We start from the raw sequence: 11,683 nt of genomic DNA, 5'->3' as shown, positions 1-11,683 counted from the left end.
GCTGCCTAGAACACAATATTCTAGCCATACTTACCACGTGGCGGGTTTACGCATCTACCTCGAGGCGATAATGTTGTTCGAATATTCGGAATGTTGAGTATGCATCAGTCTAATAGCTTCAATGCTTCTTAAGATGCAGTGAATATAGTTGTATATTGTTTCGGCGTTTGATTAGTGTCATTGGCATAGCGCGCAATTGAAAATGGCTGTTTATCTTTTAGGAGCTGTTCAACTGACCGGACATCCAGATGCCAACAGCAGTAGATTGATGTATCAGATGATATACTTCTCTTTTTCCATAACAGACTGCAACAAACTTCATATTTCCCTTTGTTTAGTAGTTAGCGCACATTTTATATTCTGATTGATGTTAGAAGGTCCTGTTTATAAAATATTGATATTCGATATTACTTGAAAATCTCACTATGCGAACACCATTGTTTCACCGAAACGCTTTAATACTGCAATTACTAACTGATCGCTACAAGCTACCAGCTAATTATTACTAACTACGAAGTAATTACCACTGAAACTCTGGTGCTGCGATTATTCAGCCACCATTGGAATCAGGGCTAGCGCACCGATTTCCCTGATCATCGTTCTTGCGTCTTGGGGCGTTCTGGCGTGTTGAGGCATTCTTGCGGCTTCCTCTACTACGCTCTATCTGCATTTGTCGGTCTTAATTTAAAAGCAATTGTTCTTTTCTAAATGGAGAAAGTAGTAAGGTGACGCGTGCACACGTAAACACTGCAAATTGATGAGTTCCTGTAGATTTTTCTTGCATATGAGCACACTTGCAAATCTCAAAGCCGTTGAAGGCCAGAAGGACGATGCGTAGGCATCCCCATGTGCTAAGCGTCACTCCAATGCTCGCTTAACCATCACGTAATACCCCGTTACGGAGTCTTTAAGCAATAAAAATGAAGTGGTTGTAGTTACCATAGACATCAGAACCAGAGTTCCCCCTGGTGTTTTTCGTGATACTCTATGGTTTTAACGCGTTGCCCGTCACGCAATTTACCCTTAGTATTATATCATCATTTTCGGTTCCCTCAACTATCGTTATGTCGAATATACACATGGAAAGATGAAACTCTAAAACAAATCAATAGGGTTCCGTACAATTTTTCGATGGATTTTCACTTGTCAGTTTCTCACGTTCGCATCAGGGTACACGGATGGCTCTTGTAATATTTGTACTTATTCTAAATGAGACCGCTTCTAAGTACACAGCTGCCGTCTGTTCCACTTAAACGCACAGTCACCATTTTAACCGCATATCCGAGATAGGTACAAGGCTTTGAGTTACTACATCAATTCTAAGGCACGTGGAGAATTTTAGCTAATTGGAGAGTGTTCGCTAAGTGCCGGGTTATCGCAGCTTCGGCGTCAGCGTCGAACACTTCACTGTTGGGGACGCGTACACGAGCTTACGTAAAGATGAGCTCACAGGATCAACATTGCGGTGATTAGGGAATATCGCTTCGAGGCTTGTGACAGAAGGAGGGGCAGATGCTTTTATGAAACCAGCAAATAAGTAAATGCGCCCATAAGTTACATGCAACTGAGAGATACCACTGCCGCTTCTTCTAATTTCGACCCCCACGCGGCCTGTGGGGAATCAACGGTTGCCTCAATTAAGAAAACAAAAGCAGAAAAGCTCTGCAGAGGGAGATCATGCCGAGGCACGCCGGGGAGATATGAACGAGCGCGTGATTGAATTTCGCGGCACTCGTAATTTCGAAGAAAAAGCTCTTTTCAGGGAATCCAGCACAGCGTTCGGTCTTAATTTCAATTTGCCAGCGCCGCTTCATGCCCCACATCTTTGTTGCTAAGGCTTGCTGCGCATTGCGCTCAGTTAATTAAACTGAGAAGGAGCGAAACTCTCAGCAATCTTGCGTCTAACCAAAAATTCAGTGGTAGCTAGGACTGGAAAGCATTAGCACGCGTTCTGTGCTCGAGCCGAGTCAAATCTTGATGGAACTCTTTATAATTTTCTTTTCGAGGCTGCCCGGCCTACTCCGCTTGCCTTCTGTAAAAACGCACTTGACATACGCTGCCATCTTGGGTGAATGAGAAATTCAGTCCTAGCAACAAAGGGAAACTCCTGGAACCTGTTCAGGGATTGCTGCCAAACAATTTTCGCGAAAGTCTTAGGCAATGACTGAACAAAAAAAAACAAGGAAAAAGAAAAGAAAGAAAGAGCTGGCGAGAAGATGTAGTGTTTGGCGGTAATTTTGTCAGCCATTACCTCTGTTGGAAGGCAACTTTTGCTTTTGCAGGGATTTCGTGAATGCTGCAATATGTCCACTGTCTTCTAAGCCATGTATTTCGCGCTCCAATACAAAATCTACAGTGCGCTTTTCGTATCATAGTTTGCGTCTTTTCATATTATTCATTGCGGAGGAAATTTATGCGTGCATCTCGATCGCTATAGCCGTGTACTAGTTGGAATTCATTAGGAAAGTATAAGTTCTTTCGAGGAAAGAAGTACTAGGCGCAGTAAAAGAGATGAGGCAGTAAAATATGCGCGGAAGTTACACACGGCAAACAAAAATGAACGCTTATGTAAAAATAAGAAAGTACATCAGCCTATTCATGGAACGATACAGGCAATATATATGTACGGAAGATATTGAAAAGGCAGAGATGCATTTAGAGATTGACATCTGTTTGATATAGAAGGACTCGGTCATGCATGGCAGTGTCTTTCACTGCAGACTAAGTTGATTGTGGTTTATTATTTTGGTGGGAAATAATTAATAATAAATGATTAAGAAATCAATATTAACCAGTCTTTCTTCCCCGTGAACGTTGCTCGTGCGTTAGCGAAGAAAGTCACCTCTGCGGAAGCTGCCACTTCCCATTTAAATTGACTGGTGCGCGTTTGAAATCACTATTAAGTGGTATATCTAATCGGCAGTTTTCGCCATCACCTTAAAAATAAATATCAGACAGTGCAATAGCGAACCTTTACACCTTCTAAAAATCAAAAGTACGGGATTTAACGCCTAAAGGACATACCTGAGCTGCAAGTGAAGTCGTAGTAGGGAGCTCCTGATTTATTTTGATGACGCCAATTGTAGTTGTGTGCACGCATTCAAAAACTATGCGAACTTCTGCAGTACCACTCCCCACCATAATGAGGGCACCACTGTAGGGACGGAGCCCTACACCTGCACGACGTGAGAACCGCTGAGTTATCGCAGTGCAGAGTAGCCAACCAGAGATAACCCCTGGTTAACCTCCTTATCTCCTTTGCTTCTGTCTCTCTCTCTCTCTCTGAGTAGCCGCGATATGTCTCAAACCTTAAAGTCAAGTGTCGGTAACATAACTGAGGATGTTATTTGCTAGTCGTATGGTGGCGTTAAATAAAGGTACGAGGCCTTCAAACCATAGAAATGACGCGCACATTTGGGCTCAGATTTGGGATATAAAATGAGGTGAAGCTTCCTTAATTACGTTATCGAGGTATCATAGCCGCGTCGCCCTGTAGCTGTACAGCTGCACACGTCGTTGGAAAAACGTTGCTGAAAGGTGTACGCGCCCAGATTTTATATATATTTAAGGGTTCGTAACCATTTCTGGCCAGTTGGCTTAACCATTCTGGGGGAATCGGCCAAGGATGGGCAGATGCCCAGCGACACGTAGCCGGTGAATCAAACTGCCTTTTCGGACACATATTCAGTATCCTAAGCTGTCTGCCTCGGCAAGATTGCAGCAAGCATATACCATGTGGCCCGAGTTAAGTGTTTGTAAATATGCATAAATGTATCCGGCGAGGAAATGAGGACGAACGCCAAACGCAGGGCAAAAGGCAGAGAAATCATCGCTGTAACACTGTAGAAAGTGTCAAGGCATCCTGAATAATTTAATATGACGCTTCATTCTAGAAACCAGGAGCCGAATTCAAGAAACTTCACGTTCGGAAATGGTATTTCCCGTTGTCTGGTCACCTGTGATAATATTATGTACAACGTCAGGATTCGCTGAAATTTTCTCTGGCGAACAACTGTAGCGTAGGAGCTTTTCCATGAATACAGCGTGGCCCACTTATTGTGACCAAAAGGTGGATACGTGGTGACATCGCGAAAGAAGGGCTCACTCTGTGCCTACGATGATGGCACGTGCCAGGCGAGGGTGCAGCGCGGAAAGGAATGCGCACGCCTTTCGTGTTTATTATTAATCTTTTTTATGAGAACCCACACCATACTTATCCTTATTGCTACATGCCCTACTGAAAGAAAAAGCCTATTTCCCATAGCTTCTATATTCAATAACATCATAAGACATCTAGAAAAAACGGCTGTTGTGTGGGATGCTTTATGTTTCGTAATGGATTATAAGATATTGGAGTTATGGGGGCATATATGTTTTTGAATAGGGTGACGTCAGCAAATATTGCTCTGCATCATGACGACACAATTGTGTTGATGATTACAGGTCCGGCACTTCGACAGCAACTCGGCTATCAATTTAAAATCTTTTCTTACTGCGTGCCAAGTTATATGCATGCTAACTGCCTTCTTTTTATGCGCCACAAGTTTCTAGCAGAGCGCCGTGCTCTTCAAAAATATGCGTCACTACCCATGTCACTTCCTAAGGCACAGTCTACATTAAATGGCACATTTACTTCAGTAGTCCTAAACTTTTGATGAGAAGTTATTACCTAATGTATACACCCTTGATCTGACGTGAGGTACACGTGGAACTGTGTGCAGGTGGTTAATTCATTTTCCTACGGCCGGGATTTTAAGAAAATTGACACGAATATAATGCACGCTGTTTCATCGTCAGAGCCGACGAATAGCAACAATGACGTTTGTTTCCAACACAGCGAGATGACGAAAATTCGTAATGTAACTTCAACATGGGCAACCCAGGACAGAGCGTTAAATGTTGACCTCTCATGTTTAGGCCAATAACAGCAGTTTTATCATGTGAAACATGACAATCGTTATTTTGTCCACGTTCACGGAGATTCAGTTTATTTTGCCTTTATGTTGAGGATTTTTTGTACCTAAACAAAATATTGGTCTTCCTTTTTCCTAACGTACCATACGATAACCGATTCGAAAGGTGGTTATGTCCCTCGGCAAAATCTTCAGATTCAAGGAAGTCTATATAAGGTAAGACGACGTCTAATGAGGTACTGAGTATTTCGCTTCCATTGAAGAACGGCTGGGTAGGACTTCTATATCGTCGAACCAATAGAAAGTTGAAATCACTGGAAACTTCTCCGAATGTTATCCCGGTGGTTCTTTCGAATAGACTACCCTGCAAAGCGTATATAACGGCGACGCTACAAACGGACCAAAAGCTGCGCCGTGGGTATGTGTGATCAGGAAAGCAAGATTGCGCTCGCGTGCATTGAGGCGAGCACGGTGCGTTATTGGAACTCCTTTGGGTGGTTTTCGCTTCGTTGTCGACCGAGCAGATATCGTCGGGCGCTAGTTTATGAGTCGATACAACAGGAGCCCCTCGACGTTATGCTGAGTAGTACTCCCCGAACCTGATCTAGTTCGGATAAAGAAAGGTCGAGGTTCTTATGCAAACAGTACAGAAATATGCCGGTGCAACTCACAAGTTTGAAATCTAAATTGCGCGAACATTATTTTGGCTAGCGGGGTGGAAGTACTCCGCAGTGTATAACATCAGCACACCCTCGTCGCCAGGGGCAGTTAGCTGTTGCGTCAAGAGGGCCCCTGTCTAGGGAAAACGTGTATGGCGGGATGTGGAATTTCCAAACGCTTATTCTTACCCTCTTTGAAAGGCCGACGCACCAGTGTGTGGCAGTAAGCAGTTTAATCAACAGATCCCGGAGCTTTACTAGCCAAAATCACGATCTCATTACGAGGCATTGGGACACTGAGCAATAATTCTGACCCCCTGGAGTTCTTTAACGAGTACTGTAGGCACAGTACATGTCCTGGTAAACATTCTTGTCATGGTCTATGTATTTGGGATGTGTTTGTCTTTGTCTTTATCAATGGTTTGATTCAGTATTTTTTCTGTGCATGTTCCAATGTAAACAAGAAAAACTAAAGTTTGTTCTACGTAACTACTTCTTCCTATTGCGTTCAACAAAGAAAACGGGCTGAAGAACGGCCGAAAGATATCAATAGGAGCCGCTCCGCTCACATCATTATTTTCCTATCTGCATGATCTAATTCAGCCTTTCTTTGTTTCTTCGAGAAGCGCGGCGGTTTTTCCGCTAAAAAATTTTGTAATCCGCGAGTTTTTTATGTCTCTATGAACTGGAATACTTCAAAATGACACATTAAAGCTCGCGCTCAAATATATAGACGACACAGTTGAGCATTTCAACAGCCAAAGGTGTTCCAGAATCTAAAGCACTGCTATCCAAATTGAAACCAAAACAGAGCTCAACTACGCCTGCAAAACCTCGCAAGGCTAGATTTGCAGTCTGACAAGCGGCTCGGGGTGCTAGCGGCAGTGGAGTAGCTCGACCGCAAGGCTATACGGAAATGTCCGCTCTTTACCCATACGTTTCTCTGTGGGATTTATTTGCCCTCCGTCACACGCCGCCTCGAATTTTGACCAGCCACTGCCAGCTAAGCAAGGGGAAGCGAACCAATCGCAGACACCAGCACAGCCCTCTGCATCCGATTATCTACTTTCACTGAGCTAGCTGAGGTCCACCGAAGCCCTCTCCACTAGTGCGCTTTCCTCGTCTTTCGCTCAGCCAGTTGGATAAGAACCTGTCAAGGTAAGCAACGCTATGTGCTGTCAAAGTAGAGCAATTTCAACTTCTATAGATCAGGAATGTATTTGACTGGGCATGTCCAAAAACGCCGTGGGTGACCACGAAGGAGGTTTAAAAAAAAGGTTTCAGCGTATTTGAGACTGCCAGTTTTGCCTCGCAGATGATTTTTGACGTGTCTGTCTGTTTCACTCGTTTTAGGATCAAAACTGAGCGTCTTGACAACGTGTTATGGGGGATCGCGATAGGATGACTAAACCAATGGCAATATACCAGCCCGAAACAACAATCTTTTATTTTTCAATCCCGCCAGAATTTATTATCACAGAGCAAGAGCAGCTGCACTGCCATTATTCTGCGCCTAGTTCAGCACGTTTTTAACGATGAAGCAAGGGAAAGTGCTGGCTTCACCTCTGCTGGTAAGAATCTGCGGAAGTTGCCACTCCAGAATTTTTCATAAAACCTCCTTGGTCGCCACCTGATGCTTGTGTGCACGGCTGCGTAAATTTGACTTCAAGAGAGTGGAATAAAGTCAGAATGGAATATTTCTACGTTATAGGGCCCATCAGTAAGACAGCACGCGGAGTTACTGACGCACTGCAGCAGAAACATTGCTTTGCACTGAAGGTTATTTACACCTTTAAAATATGAAAAAAGTGTAAATATGTCTAACTCACACCTATAGATCCTAAGAGGTGTAAGGCTGTGAGTTATGAAAAGATTTACACTCTTCTTAAAGGGTCTTAAGAATGCACCCTTTACATCCTAAAATGGTGCAGGAATGTGAGTTGGGGATAGATTTACAATTTTCTTTTTACTTTTCAGACTGTAAATTATTTTACAGTCATGGTGGCTATTGGTGTCTCACACTGCTGCAATGCTGAGGAGCCCAGTCACCGGTGGTATTGCAGTCCCATTTCTGAATCTTGTAAAAGGTATGAAAATGCTCAATGAAAGGTCGTTATGTAATTATTTACAAGGTAACTAATTTTTCAGGAGTCTTTAGAGTTTGGCCATGAATTACATTTACCATGTGCCCAATTTCCACCAAAACTAAACTCGGTGTGGCGTTGACTTTCCTGGGCACATTCGGAAACATGACTAGTAACAGTCCTTACCCTTTTGAACACGTGCATAATATTTTTTTGCAAAAGCTATAAACAATTGACATTCTTGACACTATCTCCAGGCGTGACATATAAGTAGCACACCATTCTCCGAAAACGTCAACTTTGTTGGTTGTTCAATTCCTTCAGGTGATCGGGACAAACTTCCTGCGTGGTTCGTAATACACCCTTGTAAAGTTTGGAACACTTGTTCTGGTATTTTTTTTGCAAAGGGCGTAGCTAAACTAAGCCCATAAACCTTTCCATACAGGTTTGCCAAACTATGGCCCCCATTCTCGGCAAATATAGAATGCTACCATCATTCAGTCTCCCAGGGCAAATAGGAAACTGCATGAGCTCTTAATATAGCGCCTCCAAAGAGGTAGAAAATGACAGTTTCCCATGTTTCCCGTAGCCACTAATTCACACACACTTGAATATGTGCCCTCATATTACGTCTAGCATGGCCCCCATTGCATATGAATACAATATTGATCTATTTCTTTCAAAACATCCTGACAGGCATGCGACGTTTTATTGCGATAGTGATTATATGGACACGCTAGGCGCATTTCTGCCGTCGTCGCCGTCGCCGTCGCCGTGAGGTTCCCTATGAGTGGAAGCATGTGAAAATGATCCGGCGAACGCGGCTCAACCTCGCGTGCGCGAGCGAGGGACACGACCCGGATGCGTGCCCTCTCCTGTCGCACGCGAGGCGGGGGAGTCAGGCGAGGGAGGAGGAACGTTCTTCTCCGGCGGCTGCTATACGGTACAGAGTGGAGACAACCACGGCGTCTACTACGGCGTTCGCCACGTGTATCGTGGACGCCGTAGCAGACGTCTTTGGCGGACGCCATAGGGACGCGTTGCCGGCGCTCATGTGTCTTAAAAGCGATCTGCGAAGGCCAAAGTACGCGCCCGCGCGGGACTCATCTTCAAAGCGATCTGCGACGTTTGCAGAGTGCGCGTATAGTGCCGGTAGCTTCGTATGCGCTTTACTTTCGACACTTCGTTCGCGTTGAAGCGAGACATGCATGAAGGTTAATTCGCATGCTGCTGCCGCGATTCTTCCCTTCAGAATTTTTATTGCAACGCTGCACGCTCGTCGATCGAGATGTGTTTATGTTTACCTGTGCGCGCTTGACACCGTGCTGTTTAATTTAGTTAAGACACATTGATGGGTTAGTTGGTTTGAATCCATGATAGAATGTGTAAGCGCGACTGAACAAGGACGTGGAAAGGAACAGACACACAAAGATAGCGCTGTCTCTGTGTATACGTTTCATCCTACGTCCTCGCTGAGTCACGCTTACACATTCTATCATTGTTAATTTATTTAGTAAACCAATGTTTACGCGTTTACACGGCCGATAATACTACCATCCTTACTTCTTACAGCTATCTACTAATTTGCTATCGAAATCAGTGCTTCTCCTTTCGGGCGGAAGTGTGATTTTCTTTGTTAACTCCCTTCACTGGAAATGATTGGTAACTTCGATATCACACCACCTTTTTCTGCATTCGACAGGGTAATTTCAGGCACGCTTGCCTTGATTTAGTAAATATTAGTTTAAAGAACGGGAATGAAGCATAACTAGTATGATTACTTCATTAAGTCAAAATATCCGGCATCGCAAATTATATATGCCGACGGTACTTGCAGGTTTTAGAGAGCAAGAATGGAGGCTGTTAATAATAATATTTGGGGTTTTACGTGCCAAAACCACTTTCTGATTATGAGGCACGCCGTAGTGGAGGACTCCGGAAATTTTGACCACCTGGGGTTCTTTAACGTGCACCTAAATCTAAGCACACGGGTGTTTTTGCATTTCGCCCCCATCGAAATGCGGCCGCCGTGGCCGGGATTCGATCCCGCGACCTCGTGCTCAGCAGCCCAACACCATAGCCACTGAGCAACCATGGCGGGTAGGAGGCTGTTAAGCTAGCTTATGTTATAGTGCAAGCCGCACTGCACCTATGAACTTATCTCATTTTTCTAATGCAATCGCGCTGTGGAATTCCCTCGCAGAACACATAGTGGCATATACCGCTTTCTTTGTGCAAATAATTTACGTTTACTTGTTCGTATGTTCCTTCTTATCTAATGACTTCAGGATTTCAAGGAGAAACAAATAAAAAGAAATGTTGGGCATTGTTGATGGTGATAGCCATGAGTTGAATAGGTCCGTGTAATTTGCTATGAGAACCACAGCCAACAAACCAAACCATAGGGTACATTAGTTCTTTTTATTTTAATGTATAAATTACAAATAGAGGGACAGAATGTAGATGAAAGAGCGTCTGGTCGCAATGATGTAGGAATCCGTGCCTTCGCATTACGTGTTCGATAGTCTTATTGAGTTACGGTAGTGTAGTTTTTTCATGTACTTTCTTGGATATTTTATGCATACTAGTTCTAGGCCTGGCTGGGAATGTTAGCCACCACCACAAGTCGCAGCCATGGCGGCAGATGCAGACTACCTCTTTTTTGCCGATGGCATCATCTAGTACATGAACTAGGAAGAGTGTAAGAGGCCAACGAATCCTTGTATGCTACCTGAAGGCAGCAAATGAGCCGGATTAGTGATCCTGGCTATTTACAAGTCAATTTACAACTCCACTTACTCGCTTACAAATCTAACTCTGCAGTGCAAACAGAGCTGTCGATTTCTGCTGGCATTTTCGTCTTCCCTTAAGTACTCGGAATCAACCACGTTTCACAATGCGTCTTCTTTTTTTATCTTTCGGCAAGCCAGCTTTCGCTTCTTTTTTCTGTTTGCCCAGCCCGACGCCACTTTTAATATACAAACACCTTATCTTTTTCGCGTATTCTTTCGCATTTCCCTGACTGTCGCAATGTTATTTGACGCCTCGCTTTACCAAGGATCCATGAAGACGAACGTTTACACTGAATGAATAGCTTTCTCCTTAACCTGTAGAAGTTACGACGTCCATTCATTTCCTTTGCATTTATCTAAGTCATATCCAGCCGCGAACTGTATTCTGTCTCACAAATTTTGTATAGTGCAGCGGAAGTTATGTATTTGCGTTAGCCAATCAGTAAAGACAACGAGAACGAGGACTTCTTGATTGTCAACCTATGATTATGCGATGCGTTATTTCATTCATTTCATTTACATTCAATTTACCCTAGAGGCCCCTAGGGCTTGCACACTACAAATGAGACACGGTAATACGCTAATAACCTAGCATTGCACAGCAATTGATTTCGTAGTCAAATCAAAAGTATGCATCCCCATACGTAGAAGCAAATGCCACTTCGTAAGTACAGGAAAAAATGACTGCGCATCATTTAAGTGCTGAACATCACACAGTACACACTCTTTGAGCTGTGGTTAGCTTGAATAATATTGCCTATGAATTTTGTAAGTTTTCCATAAATACGTGATGGTCAGTAATAGGGGCGGCAAACTTCAGAAGAAACTTCCCCACTTCCATGGCCAGGTTAAGATAAATAAAGAAAGCATAGATACGTGAGCGCGCAAATTGGGGCTGAACCTTGAGGTCGTGGTCGACGCGGGAAAATGTAATGAGCTACGGTTGTGTTAACGCTGATGTATGGTTAGTTTGAGTATGCTAGAGTTTCAACGTGAGTATTACGGAAACTTTCAGCAGGGTTTCACGAGTGAGCCTTCCTTTCTTAAGAAAACTCAGCCTTCTAGCTTTTATACGTATCGGCTGACATAAGCCCTCTTAGCGTTCAATGTACTGGACGCTTTCGGCGAAACCCAGTACAGCCCTTTGGTTACCAAGCTGCTCATTTTGAGGTGTTTGCTTTGACTCTGCAGCTCGCAAAAAAAGAAGGAAGAGGAAGGCTTGAGGAGTTGTCCTT

This window comes from Dermacentor variabilis, chromosome 11 (assembly GCF_050947875.1).
Source record: "Dermacentor variabilis isolate Ectoservices chromosome 11, ASM5094787v1, whole genome shotgun sequence".
NCBI classification, from domain to species: Eukaryota; Metazoa; Arthropoda; class Arachnida; order Ixodida; family Ixodidae; genus Dermacentor; species Dermacentor variabilis.
Note: the sequence above shows the minus strand (reverse complement) of the source record.